This window comes from Halichoerus grypus, chromosome 8, assembly GCF_964656455.1.
Source record: "Halichoerus grypus chromosome 8, mHalGry1.hap1.1, whole genome shotgun sequence".
Classification (NCBI taxonomy): Eukaryota; Metazoa; Chordata; class Mammalia; order Carnivora; family Phocidae; genus Halichoerus; species Halichoerus grypus.
In genome coordinates this window covers 138571528-138595381 of record NC_135719.1, presented here as the reverse complement: position 1 = coordinate 138595381, position 23854 = coordinate 138571528, and the positions used below count along the sequence as shown (strand labels likewise).

At 41.7% G+C, this 23854-nt stretch overlaps 1 long non-coding RNA gene across 2 annotated transcripts in view; it reads right to left on the bottom strand.

Moving 5' to 3' along the window:
• Positions 1-23854, bottom strand: part of LOC144382801 (uncharacterized) — a 49467-nt gene that overhangs the window by 2771 nt on the left and 22842 nt on the right. Inside the window, exon 1 of one of the 2 annotated variants that reach the window (XR_013450206.1) lies at positions 1279-1369. The exons of the other annotated variant lie outside the window; for it this stretch is intronic. This is a non-coding gene — a long non-coding RNA (uncharacterized LOC144382801). Of the gene's footprint in view, positions 1-1278; positions 1370-23854 lie in introns of those variants that run through there. 2 annotated transcript variants of the gene reach the window in all.

Genomic DNA, 23854 nt, shown 5'->3' with positions numbered 1-23854 from the left:
CCCAGGACCCTGGGATCATGACCTGAGCCAAAGGCAGACACTTAACCAACCGAGCCAGTCAGTGGCCCTTAAATAAATACTTCTTACCCAAGGATTTGAAAGTAAAATAAGATCATAGGAATGTAGTTATAGCTACATCTCCCACATAAGGAGCAGGGTATTTGTGAAGAAAACTCAAAGCAAAACATTTGCTTTTTAAGATGTGGTATATGTATATGCAATGGAATATTACTCAACCATCAAAAAGAATGAGATCTTGCCATTTGCAACAACATGGATTTAGCTAGAGTGTATTATGCTAAATGAAGTCAGTCAGAAAAAAACAAATACCATATGATTTCACTCCTATGTGGAATTTAAGAAAGAAAACAGATGAACATATGGGAAGAGGGAAAAGAAAAAAGAGGGAAACAAGCCATAAGAGACTCTTAATTATAGAGAACAAGCTGGGGATTGATGGAGGGTGGGGAGATGCAGGATGGGGATTAATGAGGGCACGTGTTGGGATGAGCACTGGGTGTTGTATCTAAGTGATAATTACTGAATTCTTTTTTTTCTCTTTTAAAGAGTCCATTTATTTATTTGAGAGAAACAAAGTGAATGAGAGAGAGAGAGAGAGAGAGAGCACAAGGGAGGAGGGGACGGAGAGGCAGAGGGAGAAGCAGACTCCCCACTGAGCAGGGAACCTGATGCAGGGCTCGATGCAGGGCTAATTCCCAGGACCCTGGGATCATGACCTGAGCCAAAGGCAGATGCTTCACCAACTGAGCCACCCAGGTGCCCCGAATCACTGAATTCTACTCCAGAAACCGATATTGCACTGTATGTTAATTACCTAAAATTAACAACAACAACAAAACCATTTACTTTGTGATGCTTTGTAGCTGGAGGACATTTCTCATTTTGCAGATGAGGCCTAAAGAGGTGAGGTGAGTGTTCACTCTGGGACATTCAGGTGATGACTCTGTGCTTTTGTAGAAAGAGAGAACTCTGAGGGCTCCCTAATCCTGGTCCTGCTCCATGCTATATCTCCAGGATTTGGTGTTTTAAGTATCTCTTTCACAAAACTGTCTTGCAGCAAAACCTGATGTTAAGATATCAATTAATACAAACAGGGGCGCCTGGGTGGCTCAGTTGGTTAAGTGTCTGCCTTTGGCACAGATCATGGTCCCAGGGTCCTGGAATTGAGTCCCACATCAGGCTCCCTGCTCAGCGGGGAGTCTGCTTCTCCCTCTCCCTTTGCCTCTCCCTCTCTATTTGAGTATTTCTCATACTCACACTCTTCTAGGCATCAGGAATACAGCCAATGACAGATAAAAAGATCTCCTTGCCTTCATGAAGCGTACACTCTTTTGAGAAAATGACTGTGTGTGTGTGAGAGAGAGAGAGAGGGGGAGAGAGGGAGAGAGAAAGAGTTGGTTTGATGATTTTTACAAAGTATCCAGTCTAGGGCGTCTGGGTGGCTCAGTGGTTAAGCATCTGCCTTTGGCTCAGGTCATGATCCCGGAGTCCTGGGATCGAGCCCCACATCGGGCTCCCTGCTCCGCGGGAGCCTGCTTCTCCCTCTCCCACTCCCCCTGCTTGTGTTCCCTCTCTCGCTGTGTCTCTCTCTGTCAAATAAATAAATAAAATCTTTAAAAAAAAAAAAAAAGAAATTTGTAATGCCAAACTGGAGCCCCTGAGCTACCTCACAGGAAAGAAGTCTTGTGTTCTCCCTCTCCACCGTCCCCAGCTCCCGATCCTTCTCCACCCCATAATACTTTGATGATTATCTACTTTTGGGATTCTCTACCTCACTAATCATCTCCATGAGCCGGAACAGAATCTTGCTGTTCGTGTGTGGATTTACATTTCATTAAATGTTATACAGGATTATTATAAAAGCTTTACTATCTCTAACAACAAACAAAATACCTCCTTATTTTTCCATTTTAAATTTTGCTGTTACGGAGTTTTTTGGGTATAACCTTTCATGACTGGCTCTTATAAAGGGAAAGAATAAAGGGAGAATTATAGCATTACACTGAAATTTTAAAACGTGACCATCAGAACATAATAAGCAGGTGTTAGGCCAAGACCTTGTACCAGGAGAAAAACATGATCGATTTTAGCATGTGTCGATTTAGTGTCCCATAATTTTAAGTGAATCATAACCAGACTAAATGCCCTGCAGTATGTTCCAGCTTGCAATGTTCACCAATATATTTAGTTAATGGTCTAAAGTGCAATATTTCCAAACAGCACCATCTACCTTGCATGTTTGCCCCATTCTTGTTTTTTTTTTTAAAAAGGCTTTCCTTTTTAGAGGAGAGGACATCTTGCCCTCCATCCACAGGGCTCGTGCTTGTTTTGCTCGTAGCTGTGGTGATAGATTTGCACTCTTCCCTCTCTGGCCTGTTCCACCCTTGTGACCAAGGTCATGAATATGCAACACAGCAAGTTGGGGTCAGGGATAGAGAACAGAGCAAAATAATTGGCCATTAATAAGTCTGGACCCATGACTTGGGCTTCATTAGCTCTGTGCTTTCACCCACTGAGCTCTTAAGTCACGGGCAGCCAATGGTTGTACAGACTTAGGGAACAAGTATGTGAGTTCAGATTCTAAAATGCCCAATGGGATAAGATCACAGCTTTCTGTGCTTTAGTTGTTTACACTAAATTCAAGCTTTTTTTTTTTTTTAAATGCAGCTGACCTACTGAGAAGTATATTCTCTAAGTCATTTTATTTTAGAAATTCCCTATTAATCCCAAAGTCAAGTATACAAGTCACTTTAATCAACATCCAAACATCCAGCAACTTCTCATTTCTACCGTATGTGCTAGAGTGGGGGACGAACCAGAGAGCTGATCTAAGACATCCATGCAACAACAGGCATTTAGCAACTTATAAATGATTTGACAACTATTCAGCTGAGGGATATGTGGCCACTGTGGTAAGCTGGAATAGCCTGTTTTGGGGTGACTCAGTTTGCCTGAAGAGCAGAGGCAGGGATTGGCACAAATTGGTACTTTCTCTCACTGTATTCTCTCTGTGTCAAATAAATAAGTTAAAAAAAAAAAATTGGTACTTTCAATGAGGTCATGATATGGATAAAACTGACCACAAGGATTAATCTGATAAATTGATGCTGATTGTGGATTATAGCAAAGAATGGGCCTCACCAAGTCCAGCGGAGGGAAGGTCTAGTTTGGTAACTGTGTGGTTTGGTTTGAATCATAACAGGTAGCCTTGGTCCTGCATTTTGCAGCCATGCTCTCCAACACAGTAGCCACTAGCCACATGTGGCTATCTTTATCAAAATTAATTTTAATAAAAAATTCAGTTCCTCAGTGTCATTAGCCACATATCCGCTACTCAATAGGCCCATATGCGGGTGGTTGCCATATTACACAGCACAGGACATTTCCATCATCACAAAAGTTCTATTTGGACAGCATTATTCTAAAGATTTCTTTTTTTAAGGGAAGAAACATCCACGTTTGCCTAGATCAAGAATGTTGAGAACCCCTAAATTTTTAATACCCGATTCATGATTCTTTGTCCATCCCAATGAGCTTGTCCCCTTCTGAGCCAGGCAGCATGTGGCCACCAGATTAGTTTCATTGTGTCACTTCTCCATTCCAGAACCTTCAGTGGCTCCTCAGTGCCCACAGGAGAGAAAAATGCTAAGTCCTCACGCCTAGCATTCAAAGCCCTTCAACAGTTTGTTGATCTACTTTTTCAGAGTTACTTTTGTTATTCTATAAAAACAAATTCTCTGCTTCAGACAGATTGGTTTATTCTCTGTTCCCTGAATAAACATTGTGCCCTCCCAACTCAATGCCCTTTCCATGCCATTCCCAGGGTCAGATGTCTGTCCATATCCTCCTCACCAGCTGTCTAAACCCTCCAGGTCCTTCATGCCCAGTTTAAATCCCACATCTTTCCAACTGATTCTTATAGCTCCAAATGAACTTCTCTCCCAAATTCTACATTGCTTACCCATTTCTACCTGATATTATCTTTTCATGTATCTTATCTCCTCCTCCAGATAGTAGCAGAAGCTCCATGTTATACTCTTTGTTTTTTGTTTTTTTCTTCTAAAGATTTCACCTATTCATTTGTCAGAGAGAGAGAGAGAACACAAGCAGGGGGGAGCGGCAGGCAAAGAGAGAAGCAGGCTCCCTGCTGAGCAAGGAGCCCAATGCGGGACTCGATTCCAGGATGCTGGGATCACCATCCGAGCCGAAGGCAGACACACAACCGACTGAGCTACCCAGGTGTCCCCATGTTATACTCTTTGAACTCAGCATAGTACCTCAGTCAATAAATACCAATACATTAATTGGTTAGTGTTGACCTCAGTTCACTTCTAGGACTAGGGAAGATATTAGACATGAATTTTCCAAAGTGAGAGAAAAGGAAAAGGAAATCTTTGCTTTACCACTGAACTACCACCTGAAACCAGTCTCCCTAGATTTGGTGGCAGGCCACATCTCCTCAGGAACGTGCTAGACTGTTCCTGCCTTGCTCCAGACCTGTACCCTTCCACAGCCCTGCGCAAGCATATCCCTTCTTCTGCAATTCTCCCCCCACTTTCACATAACTGGATTCACTCCTGCCTTCCTGTGGTGGAGAAAATATGGCCAAAGGCAAGTTGTACTTGAATAGAAAAATTATCTACACCCAAGTCCAGTGAAGATGCTTCTTGAGTTTTATTCATTCTAAGTAGAGACTCTGAGTCATTGGCTAATAAACCAACTCTCGGCATCACAACAGGATGAGTGGACCATTCGGTCACTGAAAAGATTTGCCTTCAAGAGAGTTTGCAAATTGTACAAATGAGTATTTGGTATGCCCCCCCACCCCCTGCCTTCTCACACTCTCCTCCGTAAAGCAAGAGGATAGAAATAAATTTTGTCTTACTTCAGTGAAAGTTTATTCAAGGTTTTATTTCTATTAAGCAAACAGCTATTTCCCAGAAGAGGACAGCCTTGTGAAATATTATTTGCTAGGTTAAATGGCTGCTTCCTTGGCCACTCAGCCACACAGACTCAGCTATCTCACCTGTAAAATGGCTATATAATCATAACATACCTCAAGGGCTCTTGTGAGAAAACGAAAATGAGAAAACGAGAGAAAAAAAAGTCAAATTAGTTTGTAAACAATAAAACCCTAGACAAATATAAGGTGTGGTTGTCTATAATATCTAAAATACGTGTCAGCTAAATACAGCAAAGGTCAGGTCAGAAGTCAATCCAGGACCAGTCAGGGAATCTGAGGCAGTCATTCTAAGGCTCGGCAGTGGGAAGATCCAAAAGGTCTCCCATCGCCCCCAACAGGCTGCTGCCCGGGGCAACAAGCCCTCTGGCCTCGCGCCCTCCACCAGGCCAATGGAATGCTGCTGAGTCATCACCGTCTTGTAGAGCAGCCTAAGAGATTTGTGACTCAGAGAACTGATTTATCGTGTCGTGTTTCACAGTTCCAGCGCTTCCCTATCACACAAATTCTCATAGTTGCACCTGTTTCACATCAAGTTTGAAACCTAGGAAATGACCCCCCAAATTGGGTAGCAGCAAAATAGATAAGCCATATTTTAAACGGCCTACCGACAAGTGATTCAAATAGAGGCAGTTCTGATTTTCAAATCCCAAAGAAAGGTGAGAACCGATTAAAGCTGTTCAGTGCTTTGTACCTGTGGGAGCTTTGTATTTTGGGATACTTTGAGGTTTGAGCACCATTTCAGCCTGTATTTTGTATATAGAGGCTCACACCGGGCTATTCTTTCTAAACTCTTTTTTGCTTGTGAACATTTGCTAGACAGTCAGCTAGGTGAGGGGGTTAGGGGCTGCAGGAGCCAAGGAACGAGTTTTTCTTTCTGTGAAAGAGCACCATGCTCTAAACAAGTCTAGTCATACCCGTTTTCATCAGCTGAAGAGGAGAACGAAATTTTTAGGAACCAGCCTAATGGTTGCATAATGAGAAATGAAGAAAAAACCACGATGATTCTTTATTAGCACTTTGCAGTACCCCCCAAAATACTTCAGAATGTCCTGAAAGAATTACAATTGTATAGCTACATTCCTTTTCATTTGTTGGTTACTCCTTTCAGAAAATGAGCTTCTCTGAACTCTTTTGGGAAGACGAAAGAGAAGCACTGCTAGCCTGAAGAAGACAAAAGTAAAGAAACTGGTACAGCTTAACAACAGGAAAGTGTCAGCAATTTAAACGAAGGTCAAAGACTTTAAACCAGCTGTATAGATAAGACCTAGCACAGAGAACAATTCAGGACAGCCAATCCCTAGATGGAATAACAAAGTCCAAAGCAAAGTCATCTCAAGACTTTCCACAATCACTGGGAGGCCTTGTGGATGATAACATTCCTCTGCTCCCCTTACTACAATTAATCTTTGATTTATAAAAAGATGTAACTCTTGAGTCAAGTCCCCTATGACCTTAGTTCTATTTATATCCACACCTCCAGGGGTCTCCCAGTTACTAATGGAATTCTGCACAAACCTCTCGCAAAATTCACAAGCAAAATATTTAGAATCATAAAATTCTAAATCTGGGAGGAATCACAGAAAGGCCATCTGGTCCCCCTTTTCCTTTGACAGATAAGAAAACTAAGTTCTGAGAAGTGAATAATTAGGGACAGAGTGGGCTTTAGGGTCCTTACCAGGCTGATCTTTCCTTTGACTTTTGAAAACATTTTAATCAACAGTAAACATGAAGATCATTATAGAATTCCTACTTTGTTGAATGACAGTTGATTAGAATATTCAGAACAGACTAGGCCATGCCTACTCAAACTGACTGATTGGGGCGCCTGAGTGGCTCAGTTGGTTAAGCATCTGAAGAAGACGAAAGTAAAGCCATTTGTCTTGGGCTCAGGTCATGATCTTGGAGTCCTGGGATTGAACCCCATATCAGGCTCCCCACTCAGCAGGGAGTCTGCTTCTCCCTCTCCCTTTGCCTCTCCCTCTGCCTCTTCTCCCCTGCTCTTTCTCTCTCTAATAAATAAATAAATAAAATCTTAAAACAACTGACTGATCAATCATGATACTTATCCCCCCCAAAATTACAAAAGAAGATCAAAAGCTGGGTAAAGGACATTATCTCTTTATAAAGACCAGAAGAGCAACAATAGAAAGGGAAAGTGAGTGATTTTGTTTGAGTGAGTCTGATTTATTATTTTCTTATAAATCTGTGTATTGTTCGAAGAATGTAATAGAATACACACAAAGGAAAGCTTAGAAGTAAACCTTGATATTTAAGAAGACATTAATAATTTCCCATAATGATGATATGTCCTTAATTTAAAAATAAAAAGTGGAGACAAATGGAGAAAAAAAATTGTGGTGTTGAAAGAAAAAAAAAGCCTACCATCTACATTGTAGACTATAAGTAAGTATTGATTGGTTGATTTTCTTGGAACAAATACACTTTTACATCTGGATTCTTCTACTACTGTCCCAATTATTGTTCGTTCATTCCTTTAATGAATCTTTATTGAGCTCCTGTAGCATAAAGTGAAATTCACTAAGCACAGAGAATATAAAGATGAATTGGATACGCCCTATCCTTAGGGAGCTCACAATTTAGCAAGCTAATTGCTGACCACCAAAAAGCAGCAGGTTTGGTATGTACTAGGATTGAAATAATAGGCCCAGAGGAATACTTTGTAGCATACCGATTCACATTTACATAATCTTGGGACAGACTTTATAGTAAACCCAACTTCTTATGTAATGGGGACTCTCCCTCCAGAAGAATTGCAAAGATTAAATGTGAAAATAAATGTAAAAGTAACTTTAAAAGCCTAAAGCACTGTACATAGAAGCAGATAAGCCTAAATATGACATAATAAGTTGTGGTCTAACTTCTTCACAGCAGAATAAAATAACAAGGAAATCTGGAAATCATCTGATCCAATCCTCTCATTCTACAGAATAGAAAACTGAGGTCCCAAGAACAAAGGGACTTATGCAGGAATTCCCAATTTGTTAGTGGCACAGTCAAATCTCTTCACTGGCATCATGATCTGACTTAACACAAAGAAGTCATGGTATATATTTCCTATAACGGATATATTGCAAAAGAAATATGATGTATTGCTTCTTTGGGCAGGTATCTTTATGATGAGTTGCTCATTTGGAAGTTCAGAGATTTGCTCACTTGGCAAGCATCTTTGGGGATGACTACTAGCCGCCTACAGAAAGAAAACCACAGCTTTTCTCCTTTTTGAACAAGGCTTTGAATAAAGGTTTGAGAAGCGGCAATAAACAGCTACTGGCAACTATAGCCTTAGATCAAAGAACAACCTTTACATGGGGACAGTAGAAACACCACTACTGGTTGTAAAACCTCAGGAAAGACCACTAACAGCATAACCTTAGAAACAGGATGTGAATAGAGAATAGTTCAATCACAAAAATCATTAGATCATCAAAGCCATACTGCGTCAAAATCACAGATAGAGGATGTTAAATGAAACGGCAGCTCTAAGAAATCTTTATTTCAACAAGACTATTTTCTCAGCTAGATTCTTAAGAGCACTGAAAATAACCAAGTAACATTTCTTCTCTGCTACTTTCTCTGTAGGACACTGAAAACTATGTTCAGAGAAACGCTTTCCCTTAATGCCCACACCTTCTTCCAGTTGCACGGTCAAGTTCCCCAAACGCCTGAACCATCTCACACCTATGGCGTCAGCTCTAGAAAGTGGAGTATTTACTGGAGCAAAAAAACCCCAGGCTTGGGAGACAGACAACCTAGACTGTGTTTGTTCTGTGTATGCTACTAAATTGCTATGTGACTGTAGGCGTGTCGATTGACCTTCCTGGGTCTCAGATTTTTCACTAGCACAACAAGGACTTAGAGGTACCATCCCGCACTAGACAGACTGTGGTACCAGACTGGCCCAGTTGTTCCACTGAACCCCGTCCTCTGTCTAGGAGGGCCTTTCCACAAAGAAGTCACAAGGGGCTTTCCGTGGGGGAGGCCGCTAGAAGCTTCCCCTCGGTCTCCCGAGGAGCTCAGCAGAGGCCAGCCCGCGGCTGCACGGCCACCGCCTGTTACTCTGCCCCGGTCGTCGGCCCGCGGCCCCCGGCCGGCTCCTGGCCGCGTCCCCCGCGGCCCCCTTCGGCTCAGACCCGGCTCAAAACCCCGGGCCGCCGCAGGAGATAAGGAAACCACAGGAGGGAAATGGAAACGGGCCCTTCCGAAACAAAAGTGCCCACGAGGGTGCTTCTCGGGCGCCCGGGCCTCCGCTGTAAACAGGCAGTTTGAGTCGGGCTTTCGAGATAAGGGGAGCTTTTCTTATTTCTCCGGGGGCAACTGTGTTCACAAAGCGTGCCGGATAAACGGCAACGCGCGCGGCCTCACTGAGCAAGGGGGCAGGGCGGCAGGGGTTGGAGATCGCCCCTCGCAGGGCCACGGGCCACGGCCAAGGCATTTAGCACTGTTCCTAAGGCAACTATTCGTGTCCCGTCTCCCCGACTGGGAGCGAAGGAGCGAGCCTCGCGCCTAAGTCTTTCGAGGGCGCGCGCGCGCGCGGGCGGGGCGAGGCGCGGGTGCGGGCACTATATCTCCCGGCGGAGGAGCACACGGCCGGCCGACAGCACACGCCCCAAAATGCGCTCAGTTGCCGGTTGCTTAGTTGGCGCTGCTGAGCCTTCTTTCCTCGTTCAGTTTGACAAGGACGCTCTGATAGGCCAGCGCGACCCTGCAGTGGTTGGCCGGAAAGAGTCGAGCCGCCTGATTGGCCGCTCCGCACCTGCAATGCGTCAAGCCGCGGCGGGCGTGGACGGCTCCGCGTGAATGGTCGTGGCTGGCGGGGCAGCCGGCGGCCTTCGGGAGGGAGCGGCTGCGCCTATGGCAGCCATCTTTACTAGTGGCAGCGCGGACGGCCCTGGACGCAGAGGGCCTTTCGCGGCGCCCTTTGGCCGGTAGAGAAAGGCTCTGTGACAGAAGTTGCCTTTGGGGTTTCTTTTTCCCTTTTTACTTGGCGGAGGGTGGTTTTGTGTTGGCTCCGGTCCCGGAGATGTGGTGGGGGTAGAGTTCGAGGGCTCCCGGCGGGGAGCTCAGAGCCGAGTGGCCACCTAGGAAGGAGGGGGTCTGGCGAGAGTTTAGCCGCCGCCTCCGCCGCCTCAGTAAAACCGCTTGCTTTGCGTTCTCTCGGCGTGCGCGGTTCCTCTCATTTTGTAGAAGCAAAAATGAGATTTGCTTTCTGGGCATCTTGCTCGAGCTGGAAAGCAGTTCTGGAAAGCTCTCCCGAATACGTCATGGTTCTTGCTCATGCTGTGCGCGGTCCCGCCCGCACGGAACGCGTTTTTGTTTTTTAGAACTGTAAATCAAACAGCCGTCTTGGAAACCGTTTATCGGCTCCAGAGACAGTGGCCTGCAGGGGCAAAACTGAGCTTGCCTGACAGACATGCTATGAGACGTTGGCTGAAAATTATTTTGATCGTATCAGTTTATTTGCTTTTTTAGGCAACTGCTCTGTTTGTGTGTGCATCCGGTTTTCATCCGTCTCTGATGTCCACCCCCGCAAAAAAAGGGAAAAGAAAAAAAGCCCTCTTATGTTTGCATCAAAAGTGGTCGTTGTTCAGGACTCATCCCCCGTTCCGTGGATGTGGGTGAAAAGAAGGAGTATGGTCTCTGGATGAGTTAGAGATGGGGAAACGGAAAAAGCCATGGTTGTCTTGTTTAGCGGGAGGTGATGTCTTTGATGGTTTTATTTGAGCTGCGCAGGTGCAAAATCGGTGGAGTGTGGCTATCCAAAGGTGAACCCTGGAGCTGCCTTGGTGTGGGCGTTGCCATGGCTACGGGGAGAGGTGGCTGGTGAATTGCGGGGCCAATCAACCCGGCAAGGCCAGGCCTCTCCCATGTATGAAATCTTCCATTCCTATCTCTGTCCGGGATTCCTGGATTGATCTATAGAGGCACGCATGGGCGTGTCAGGTTTTTTTTGTATCAGCTAATACAGGTGCGTTCACTGCCTTGTGTGGCTTTTCTGATTAGATGCTGCATATAGCAGAGTGGTTTTGGTACCGTTTGCCATACATTTTAATTTGCAAGCTGTTGCCACTCTTACCTAATCTTAACGAATTTTGGGGAACATTTAATTATTGGCTTTTATGCCTTTTTCCATAGATCAACCATCACTTTTACCTTAGGGTGCCTTCTCCCTAAAAACCACTCCACTTTACTGTGTATCAGTATAATGCCAGAGCACTGAGTTCATGGACGTTGCAAAAGAAAGAAAATTGCAGCTTTGCATAATCTCCATATAGCAACAACCACTTGTGCCTCTGTGGAACACTCAGTAATTCAGTGTTCTTTGGCAGCTGCAGTGCTAGGAGCAGCCACTTAGCTTGCTGTGTGAAGTATAGCAAAGGACTAAATCTTCCAGAACTGTGGTTTCTTCTGTAGTATGAAGAGAATCAAGTCTATCTCACAGAGTCCCTGTGAGTTTTGCATGAGATATGAATGTGCCAGCACTGTGTAAATTATAGAACTACTGATAATGATATTCAGTTACTAAAGCATTTACTGAATGCCCATAACTGTCTGACCTTATGAGAGAAAGATGTTCCTTCAAGATTTCCTACTTTGTGGGAAGAACAGATGGAGAAACTCAGATCCAGAATCTTAAATGGCATAATTTTTTTCTTTAATTGAAGGCATAGTATTAATATAGCCTAATTAGCATACAGTGCCAGATTTGAGGACTCTTGGGGTGACTGGCTCATCGGTTTGCCTAGGACTCTCCTGGCTTTAGCATCAAAGGCCCATGTCCTAGAGAGCCCCTTTTGTCCCAGGCAAACCAGGACATTTGGTCACCGCTGGACTGTTTTCAGTGCTACAAGATGGGAGGATGAACAGAATGGGAAATGAAGATTCCTGCCATATAGAGTCGATCAGGTTTCCCTGCTGCTGAAGGCCACTGGTCACAAGAAATGAGATAAGCGTGTGCTGACACCTGAAACTCATCCAAGTCAAACTGATACTCTCATCCATCTTTATTCTTCCGTCTCTCAGTCCCCACACATGTTTTAGTTGTTGTTGTTTTATTTAATTCAAATCTTTATCTCTGGTAAAGGCTTTATCGAGCTTTTAGTCACTTCAGGGTGATTAAGTTCTTTTTTATGGCAGGACCCCTTTGCCAGCCCAGTGAAGCCTACTGGCTGCTATGGTTTGTTGCCCATATTCATAATTGAAGACCTGCTACATTTCACTTTGAGGTTAGTGAAAATAAAGATGTTCTACTTTTCCATCCAAGTTCACGTACCCTGTGAATTGGCTCCATGGAGAGCCCCTGCTCCTGCATTGCCCCATTGCAGTTCTCTCTCTCTACTCTGTCCCCTTTTACATTCTTTCACCTTGACATTTCCACTGCCACCACCATAATTCAAGGCACTGCTGCTGTTTCCCTAACTCTCACAAACGTCTTCATTGGTCTCCTACCCTTAGTTCCATCTTCTGCCCAGCCGATGGAGTGGTTTTCCTAAAGCACACATCTGATTATGTAATTTCCTCCTCAGACTTGCTTTGGCTTCCTCTGGCCTCGAGGATTAAGTCCAGATTCCTTAGGAGTTCCTTCAGGGCCCTTCATGATCTGGCCTTTTCAGCCCTGATAACCTACTACCCTTTGCATCTCCTAGCTTTGAGCCATATGAATTGTTATTCAATATTTGTGCTTTCCGCCTTCATCCTTTATTCACATGTTTCTCTTGGCCTAGAATTCTGATTTCCATCATCTCTACCTCACAAAGAAGCTTACTTCAAATGCAGAGTCAGTGAAAATAACCTCTTCCTCCCCTGAGCTCCCTTAGCACTTTATTTCACCCTCTTCTGTTACCACATTCTACTTTTATTGAGTATTTGATCATTCATTCCATAAATATTTATCAAGTACCTGTTGTGAATGTGGCCCTGTACTAGAGGCAATGGGGATATAAAGTGAAACCGATTGTACGTTGGTTTTCTTTTGTTATTTTTTTTTTTTCATTTGCACAACAGATTTATTTAAATGTTAATTTTGGTTGGATTTACGGGACCTGGTGGAGATTATGGGGGGCTTCCTAAAACCACCCCCAAATCACCAGTTTCACTGCTGCTTTTTCGTTTTATTTCTCCCTCCCACCTTCTAAAACTGATCTTCATGGACTACCTTAGCATCCTCCTAGACTGTCTTCCAGTAGTGCACTCTGTGTGGCATTAAATATTTCTTTCCGAAACTTGCCTCTGTGAGCTGGTCTTCCTTAGACAATTGTATTTCTTCTTCTTTTTAAAATTCCAGTGTAGTTAACGTAGAGTGTTATATTACCTTCAGATGTACAATATAGTGATTCAACAATTCCATATATTACTCAGTGCTCCTCAGGATAAGTGTACTCTTAATCCCCTTCATCTATTTCACCAATGCCCCTGCCCACCTCCCCTTTGGTAACCATCTGTTTGTTCTCTGTAGTTGAGAGTCAGTTTTTTGGTTTGTCTCTTTTTCTTTTCCCTTTGTTCATTTGTTTTGTTTCTTAAATTCCACATGTGAGTGAGATCATATGGTGTTTGTCTTTCTCTGGCTTATTTCACATAGCATTATACTCTAGATCCATCCATGTCCTTGCAAAAGACAAGATTTTACTCTTTTTTATGACTGAGTAATATTCTGTTGTATATATATATGCCACATCTTCTTCATCCATTCATCAGTTGGTGGACACTTGGGCTGCTTACATAGTTTGGCTATTGTAAACAATGCTGCAATAAATACAGGGGTGCATATATCCTTTTGAATTAGTGTTTTCATATTCTTTGGGTAAATATCCAGTAGTGCGATTACCGGATCATAAGGTAGTTCTATTTTTAATTCTTTGAGGAACCCCCATACTGTCTTCTGCAGTGGCTGCACCAGTTTGCATTCCCACCAACAGTGCACCAGGGTTCCTTTTTCTCCACATCCGTGCTAACACTTGTTTCTTGTGTTTTTGATTTTAGCCATTCTGACAGATGTGAGGTGATATCTCATTGTGGTTTTGATTTGCATTTCCCTGATGATGAGTGATGTTGAGTGTCTGTTGGCCATCTATATGTCTTCTTTGGAGGAATGTATGTTCATGTCTCCTGCCCATTTTTTAAATTGGAGTATTATTATTATAATTTTGGTGTTGAGTTGTATAAGTTCTTTATATACTTTGGATACTCATCCTTTATCAGATATGTCATTTGCATGTGTCTTCTCGCATTCAGTAGGCTGTCTTTTAGTTTTGTTGGTTGTTTCTTTTGCTGTGCAGAAGCTTTTTATTTTGATGTAGTCCCAACAGTTTATTTGTCCATTGGTTTTTAAAGGACTTACATTTCAGGTTGGGAGATAATGTAAACCTAAGAAATGTGTTTTCAAGGTAGAAGAAAACAACCAAGTATTTCAGAAGTGCAAAGGGAAAGCTCTTTTTACTAGACGGATCTGAAAAAACTTTGTGGAGGAAGTGGCTTCCATGCTCCTTGGAGGATCATGACCTATATGGATGTACATAGGGAAGGCATTCCATGCAGAGGGAATACCAGGAACAAGGCAAGGAGGCTGAAAAGAGCAGCATGTGTTGGGGAAGGGGAAGTTTAATCTGTTATTAGGGGGCCTCGTGAGAGATCGGGCTGGTGTCAGGTTGGTTAAGGGTAGACAAAGAATAGCAGCATGCTCCAGGCAAGAAGATAAGACTATCCTGTTTGCATGGAATCCATTGAAGAGTTTTGACAAGAGACTGACAAAATCAAAGGTGATTCAAGAATAATTATGTGGCACCGTAGTGGGAGGTGAATTTTATAGAGAGAGACTGTAGAAGGGAGACTGATGAAAGCAATAACAATGAGAATAATGGCAAATATTCATTGAGCACTTAAAAAAATGCTGTGCAATACCTTTATCTGCAGTATCTTGTTTATTGCTCACAAAAACCCTATTATTCACTCCTTTTCACAAATAAGGAGATCTAAGCTTAGAGAGAATAAATAACTTGTCCAGGTTCACCCATGGTGACAGAGCCTGAAGTTGAGCCATTACTGTCTGCAGTAGTTGGTCCACGAGTTAGCTATAATCTGAAAATGTTAGTAGTGGAATTAGAGAAGATCCACGAAATGATGCTCTTTTTAAGTAGTAGTATTTTTGTACTTTATGTTTGAGGTGAAAAATGAAAAAGCAACAAATATCACCATGGTTGGGCTAAATTCCTGGACTATCTTCTTTTTTTAAATTTACTTTTTTTTTTTTTATTTTTTTAAGATTATTTATTTATTTATTTGACAGAGAGAGACACAGCGAGAGAGGGAACACAAGCAGGGGGCCGTGGGAGAGGGAGAAGCAGGCTTCCTGCCAAGCAGGGAGCCCGATGCGGGGCTCGATCCCAGGACCCTGGGATCATGACCTGAGCCGAAGGCAGATGCTTAACGACTGAGCCACCCAGGTGCCCCCTGGACTATCTTCTTAAGTACTGATCTCACTGTGTATCTCCTACATACTTTCCTATAGTGAAGAAATAAGACACCAGTAAGCAAAATACAGTCGCTACAGTTTTGCCTCAGTTTATAAAAACTCATAATACCAAAATGGGGAAAGGGTTTAGATGCTAGTTGGCCTTGGCCTTCTACTTGGACTCCTCAGAAACCTCACAGGAGTACGGAGCAACAGCGCTGGTTTGGAGGTATACCAAGTTATGCTACCAAATAGACCTACTGGGGATGTCTCCTGAATGTGAACTAGAACTTTTCAAAGTATTTGCCTTGGGTGAAAGATTTCTTGGGCTAGCATTTGTTTAAAGATGTTTAATGGGTTCAGGGCACTGGAGGAATGGTTTTCCTATGCTCTTGGTCAAGTCTGCGACCCCCACCCACTTTGCCTCCCTAAGAAAAAAAGCGGTAAGGAGAAAGAGCTAGTGACTGTGCCCTTGAGGAACCACTGGATTGCTTGATTCCCCTTGGTACTATCTTCCCAATCACTGAAGATTATAAAAAGAGGAGCAGGGAGGGGAAGTTTCATTTGTTCTGATCCCTTATTCCCCCCTCCCTATCCTTTACACTTCCCATCTTTTTCTGATTGTAGTTGGAAAAATTAAACACCGAATGTGTCAAAAATCTTGAAACCTAGGAAAGGCTCACCTTCAAAAGTTCTAGTGTAAATTTCATAATAACCTTGACTACCTTTCCCTCTTTGCCAATAGTCTCAGCATTTTGTTTGTTTTATCATTCTGATTAGATCATAGGTTCCTTAAAAACAAATTACCTTTTTTTAAAAAAGACCTCCCACCATCTGTACCATTGTTCTGAATTTAGTAGTCACTCAGTCTTCATTTGTCATTTGTCATTTTTTTTTTCTGATTTATCTTTTGTACCCAACACTTGATGACCACATTAAAAAGTTCAAGGATATTCTGGAAGAAGGTTCTTCATTTAAGATTCATTCAACTATGTTTATTGATTTCATTCTGTATGTCAGGTACCTTTGAATTTGAGTGCTGATTACTCTCTTCTGGGGTCATGGTTCATAGTCTTATTTGGGTCACCAACACCTTTGAGAGTCTAATAAAAGCCATAGAAACCTTCTCTCAGAAAAGTGTACATACATAAAATAATTCTGAAACCTCCGTCATAGGGTGTAGACTTTCTGACTCAATCAAAACCAAAACGAAAAACATTTTATTTTATTTTATTTTATTTTTTTAAAGATTTTATTTATTTATTTGAGAGAGAGAGAATGAGAGAGACAGCACATGAGAGGGGGGAGGGTCAGAGGGAGAAGCAGACTCCCCGCCGAGCAGGGAGCCCGATGTGGGACTCGATCCAGGGACTCCAGGATCATGACCCGAGCCGAAGGCAGTCGCTTAACCAACTGAGCCACCCAGGCGCCCAAAACGAAAAACATTTTTAAAAAAATCCAAAAATCCTCTTTAGTGTGATGTGTTTAGGGTTTACCACTGTATGATCACATATGCTCAGTCTGTGTAGGTAACTATATTTGTAAGCATTCATATGCAATTGCTCAATGATACAGCACCAAGGGAGCTATTCCAATACTTGAACTGTTTGGCTTTTTTAAAGAATTTATTTATTTATTTGACAGAGAAATAGCAAGAGAGAGAGAGAAAACACAAGCAGGGGGCAGGGCAGGCAGAGGGAGAGGGAGAAGCAGACTCTCTGCTGAGCAAGGAGCCTGATGCAGGCCTGGATCCAGGACCCTGGGGTCATGACCTGAGCGAAGGCAGACACAACCGGCTGAGCCACTCAGGCGTCCCTGTTTGTTTGTGTTTTTAATCTTAAGACTGTCTAAAGCAAAAATGGCCATCTTTCTACTGCTAGAATTTGGAAGATGAAACATCATAGCACAATTATTCATTAAGGTAGGAGTTCTAATTCATCACTGATAAAAACATTTTTCAAATTATAGTATGCCATATTGGTAGACCTAGTCTTTGAAACTTAGAAGTTCTAGTCTCTCTTTTATTTTAAATTTTGTGCCACCTGAAATGTATATGATTCAACTAAGAAACAAGGTACGTAAATGAGATTTTTCATAGTACATTTTCCCGTAAGATTTAGTACAATTGATGTTTTCAATCAATGTTCATTTATTATCTTGAAAAAATATTTTATTTTCACTGAAGAGAATGAGTAGTGACTGCATGAGTTATTTTTAGAACAGTTTCCCAGTGGATTTTTTTGTATTAATTCCCTCATGCTGCTCTTCCTAATAAATATCAGTATTTGCTAAATTTTATTACAGAAAGACTGATAAAGAGGAAACCTGTCATAATCTATAAATTTGTGTAAAATTTGTATGTTTAAAAGGTGCACAGAGGGAACAAAAGCTGCCATTTGAGAATTTCTTCTCTGTGAATAATTAATGATGGGATAATTGGACACTGAACAAAATTTACAAACATCTACAACTCTTTACCTCCACCTGGAAACTCGTTGCAGTGATAGTTATTTCAGTAAGACAAGGCTGCCGAGATTCCCAAAAAGGATGAGATTCTAAGTGGCTTTTAGGAATCCAGTATGACGGATTTCCTTGTCACTGAATGAAATCTATTTCTTTCATTCATTCATTCATTCATTCATTTATTAAAGTTTACTCTCTACACTCAATGTGGGGCTCAACTCATGACCCTGAGATCAAGAGTCCCATGCTCTTCCGACTGAGCCAGCCAGGCACCCTGCTAGACGATTATGCTGTATTCAGATCATCTTGCCACTTAAAATAGACTTCACTGGGGCACCTCGCTGGCTCAGTCGGAAGAGCATGGGACTCTTGATCTCAGGGTTGTGAGTTCAAGTCCCACATTGGTGTAGAGATTACTTAAAAATAAAATCTTTATGGGCGCCTGGGTGGCTCAGATGGTTAAGCGTCTGCCTTCGGCTCAGGTCATGATCCCGGGGTCCTGGGATCGAGTCCCGCATCGGGCTCTCTGCTCCTTGGGAGCCTGCTTCTCCCTCTGCATCTCTCTCTCTGTCTCTCATGAATAAATAAATAAAATCTTTAAAAAAAAAAATAAATAAATAAATAAAAATAAAATCTTTAAGGGGTACCTGAGTGGCTCAGTTGGTTAAGCATCCGGTTCTTGATTTCACCTCAGGTCCTGGGATCAAGCCCTGCCTTGGGCTCTGTGCTCAGCGGGGAGTCTGCTTGTCTCCCTCTACCCCTTCCTCTCACATGTGCTCTCTCTCTAAAAGAATAAATCTTTTTTTTTTTTTTAATTGTAATGTGTTAAAGATCCCTTAAAAAAAAGAATTACACATTTAGGACATCTTTTTAATTAAAAGAAACATAAAATGTGTATGAATGAACATGAACATGAAATACATAAAGTTTCAAAGAGGGGTGTCGCTTTGGGTAGACTCGCTCAGGCTACACCCTCAAGCCCGCAGCACCCTTGGTCCTCTATCCTGTTGGGATGCTTTGGTGCAAACAATTTTGTTTTTCATGTGGAAGATCATTTATTACTACAGGCTCTTTGAATATCATCAGAAAATAGTAAGCAAGGTTGCTTCTATGTGCGAAATCCTGGGGACATCAGCACAGTCTACCACACACACAGGGTAAGCAGATACTAGAGTTCATTTTCTAGTGTCTTGTTTTGCCTTGCCTTCCCTCTTATAAAATGATTTTTGAAACGTCAATTTTTAAAAAATTTGCTTTAAATAGCTTTTTTATTTGTCTTATGTGTTTTCTGTTTCACAGTCTCAACACTGTCTTTCATCATCTGGGGTATGTTTTTACATAGATGCTGAGTGCAACTCTTCCTGGGAGTTGTCGGTGAAGAGATTTTAAGATGTAACACTGGTTCTAGGTAAAGATTTACCAAAGCAGAACATAAAAATAAAGAAATGACTAACAGAATGGCACTATAGCAACATTTATCTTCTCAAATAAGAATTCTTACACCAGTGTTGACTAGGAGCATACTTTTATACAATACATAGTATAGCATATCATATCTAGTAGCATGAACGTGAATTCCAGAGAAATACTATAAATGAAGAGGGTTTCTTTCCAGGACAGTTTTACCCTTCCTGTTAATCTTTGTACATCTGGCTTCCATTGCAGTTCTATATGCAGCCATTCAAACAAACTGTCTTCCTTGTTTCTTTTAATTTTTTATTTTTTGACATAACTTCAGAGTTACAGAAAAGTTACAAGAATGGGGCGCCTGGGTGGCTCAGTTGGTTAAGTGTCTGCCTTTAGCTCAGGTCATGATCCCAGGGTCCTGGGATTGAGCCCCGGGTCAGGCTCCCTGCTCAGTGGGGAGTCTGCTTCTCCCTCTCCCTCTTTCCTTCCCCCTGCTCGTGCTCACTCTCTCTCTCTCAAATAAAAAAAAAAAAAGTTACAAGAGTAGTATAAAGGATTCTCGTGTACCCTTCCCCTATATTTCCCAGCTGTTAACATTGACCACATTGGCACATTTGCACATGTTCTCTTGAGCTCACTCTCTCTTGTGGCAGACATCATGCCCCTTTGTCCCTAAATAGTTCAGTGTATAACTCAGAAATAAGGTCATTCTCTCACGTAACTATAGTACAATTATCAAAATCAGGAAAAGGACATAATACTATTGTTTATTATTGTCTAATCTATAGTCAAAATTCGTTGTCCTAATACTGTTCTTTACAGCAAAAGGAAATCCCAGATCATGCATTGCATCCAGATGTCACGTCTCTAGTCTTATTTAATGTGGAATCCTTCATTTTGGCTTTGTTTTTCACACCATTGACTAATTTACTGATTTCTAACCAATCAGTATGCTGAGAATTTTTAAGGAAGTAAGTATATTTCAAGTAATTGAATTAATCACTGTCAAGACCTACAGGAAAAGGTTGAGGTGCTGATTATCTTATCTTACATTCATTAAAAAATAATACCCAAAGAAATGGTAGAGCAAAGGATGAGAAAAAGCAATTTAGAATTCTAGACATTTCCACCCCCATAGTGACACAATCCACTGTTATGAGAAAATAGAAAACAGACTAAGACATGTTAGATAATTAATTGATCAGAAGCCCTCCAGCTCTCCTGCTTCCTGGATCCCTGTACTTTTGTCTATAGCATATATGCTTAATGGAAAAAAGTCATTATAAAACCCTGAAAGTAGTATATTGGTTTATTTTTATTAATTCATCTACTGTGTTTGGTTTGCCCATAGAATTCTGCCTGCTCGTGATCTCTGTCTGGTGGTGATCAGCTATCTACAATAGCTGTTTAATAGTTGATATTTGATTTATATTATGTTTAAATGTAATGCTTGTCATTACATTACATTAGAATCTAAATTTATCTTAGGACTGTGTACACAGGGTTTAGACAGCAGTCTGACAATTTGTCTAGGACACAAGTGTAACGTGACCTTATTTATGTGCTTCACTGTAGATAAGGTGGGCTCTGATGGAGAAGAACCTTTTAACCAGGTACTGTTCTGAGCTTTGCACCAAAGCATCCCAACAGGATAGAGGACCAAGGGTGCTGCGGGCTTGAGGGTGTAGCCTGAGCGAGTCTACCCAAAGCGACACCCCTCTTTGAAACTTTATGTATTTCATGTTCATGTTCATTCATACACATTTTATGTTTCTTTTAATTAAAAAGATGTCTGCCCCCCAATCATCTAGGAGGACTTATTCTTCCTGTAGCTTCAGATACCACTGTACATCAGTAGACCCCAGTTTGAGAAACACATGGACAGATTTGTGAAGAGATTTGCGGAATTCCAGGCTCGGGGTAACTCATGAGCGATGCTCTGTCAGGTGAAAGGCAGTCTGTGAAGAAGTGCAAAGTGTGGGGCTCCGTGCAGAGTAGTCATGTGGACTTTGATGCCACCATGAGGAGTTGGAGAAATACAGTGAATAAGAGCACTGGTGCAGATTTAGAAGGAAGGAAACCAGGATTCTGGTTCTCTCTCTGCTACCCCTTTGCCATGGGGCCTTGGGCAAAGCACTGAAATCTGGACTCTGGTTTCCTTATCCGGAGAAAGGCAATACCAGAGTAAGAGACCGTAAGTTTCCCTTTGGCTGTAATATTTTGTGATTCATTATGGACTAATAAATATGCATTAGCTTGTTAATAGTCCCGATGTTTCATAATTTACAAATTTAATCTGATAGGTGCTCTTAATATTATTACTAGCCACCTGCTGCTGCTAATACACAATATCTATTTCAAGGCAATGAGTATATTTATGCTTTTAAGAATATCATGGGGGGGGCTGCGCCTGGGTGGCTCAGTCGTTAAGCATCTGCCTTCGGCTCAGGTCGTGATCCCAGGGTCCTGGGATGGAGCCCCGCATTGGGCTCCCTGCTCAGCGGGGAGCCTGCTTCTCCCTCTCCTACTCCCTCTGCTTGTGCTCCCTCTCTCGCTGTGTTTCTCTCTGTCAAATAAATAAAATCTTAAAAAATATATATATATATATCATGGGGTAGGGGGAAGGAAAAGAATATCACTGTGAAATCTAGGCCTGCCATCTTATGGATCCTAAATGGTACTACCCAAATACAGGGTAGTATGTCAGGAGATGACTTTTGCACACATCAAAAGAATACCTGCTTATATGTATGTAACTCATTTCCAAAGGAGTTTGTACAGTATTTTAAAATTTATTTTCTTTGATAATTCTTAGTTTTAACCCTCTAGTAAAGAATTGAAGTAAATCTAAGAAAGCCCCTACCTCCAATTTTAATTGTTTATTGATCCCAATAATTATTTTCCAGGCAACCTTTCATTTTCTAAATGGCTATTGGTAGTTCTTTTGCTTTTGAAATTGTTTGGAACAAAAGAATGTTCTTTGAAATGATTGTGTAGAAGTGCTGGTGTGCATATTTTATGAAAGCTGTGACCATCCACGATTGTGAAATGTAACAGTCGTCCTTTTACCTTTCATATAGCTGAGAAATGATGAGAATAGGTTTTCCTTTGCAACTAGGATGAGCATTTGTGGAATTTACTCCTTCCATCCCCTGCTGATGCAACGGAGCATTTATCTTCTGTCATGTAAAAAATCCACAACAGAACTTTTGTTCACAGTGAACATGGGGGAGTTAGACAGTAGCAAACATTTTCCAGCTCTTTCGAAACTGACTTTAAAATATTGCAAATAAAACACCAAGGATAAAAGACTGCATCCCAAGTAAATGATGGAATTTGTCTCTAGTTACACTTTGCTTTGTCCCAAACATCCAAATAAAATTGTTCAGCCTCCCTTCCCAATAATATCATTTGAGACACTGAAATATCCTAAAGGTTGCTTTTAATGGGCATTTTGAAACTTTCTCTGGGGCAAAAACAGTAATTCTCCTGTTTAAGGTTGCTGATTTCATGAAGCTTTTTAAACTGCGTTCTACTTCCCAGTGGTTTTCAATTTATTTTCAGTATGCTTCAGTATTTGTGGAGGTTTTAATCCCTTTCTAGCTGAAACACGATTATTATAGTGCAGTAGAAGGCAGTGTTTGGACATGGCTGACGGTACAAGTACTTACTTGCTGCAACTAATTTTCATCGGTATGGATCCTTCTATCTGAATCCAACATCAACAGCTGGTATCAGTCATGGGGAACTATAGCAGAGTTCTGTCCCACCATTTTAGCTTCTCAGGGCTCCCTTTTTGCTGACTAGAGACATTGGCTGGGATTGCATTCTTCCTACTGCCTCCTGAAGGGTGAATGCTTTTTCTAATCATCTTGTGATTTAATTATGAGATCCCCTTTCTTTAGATTTTCTCTCTTCCTAGTTTGACTAAGCCCTATTGACTTTGAGGAAACAATGCAAAGTGTTATGTCCACATTCGGCCCAATCAAAGTCTGTGACATCCATGTTTTCTTGTTTATTTTGGTTATGTATTTTAAGATTTTTACAAATATTTAGAATATTTTAAAACCCTGCTCAAAGTTAAAAGTATTCTTTTGTAGTCTGACTCTAATAGTTTACTTAAAACATATTTGAGAAAGCGTTTGGTTTTACTTACAGTTGCTCAATTGATGTTTCAAAATTTCTAAATCTACATTTGCTTTTACTCTTAAAATATGCTGTCATATTATAAAATCAGATGACTATACCAAGTGCCGACAATATGTCTTCTAGAAATAAAATTATTCACAAAAATAAATCACTGTAGGAAGGATACCTCACAAATACGTGTTTTGTGAGGTTCAAGTTTCACTAAAGAAGGTAAAACTTGAGGGTGGCTCAGTTGGTTGGGCGACTGCCTTCGGCTCAGGTCATGATCCCGGAGTCCTGGGATCGAGTCCCACATCGGGCTCCCGGCTCGGCGGGGAGCCTGCTTCTCCCTCTGACCCTCTCCCCTCTCATGCTGTTTCTCTCTCTCAAATAAATACATAAATAAA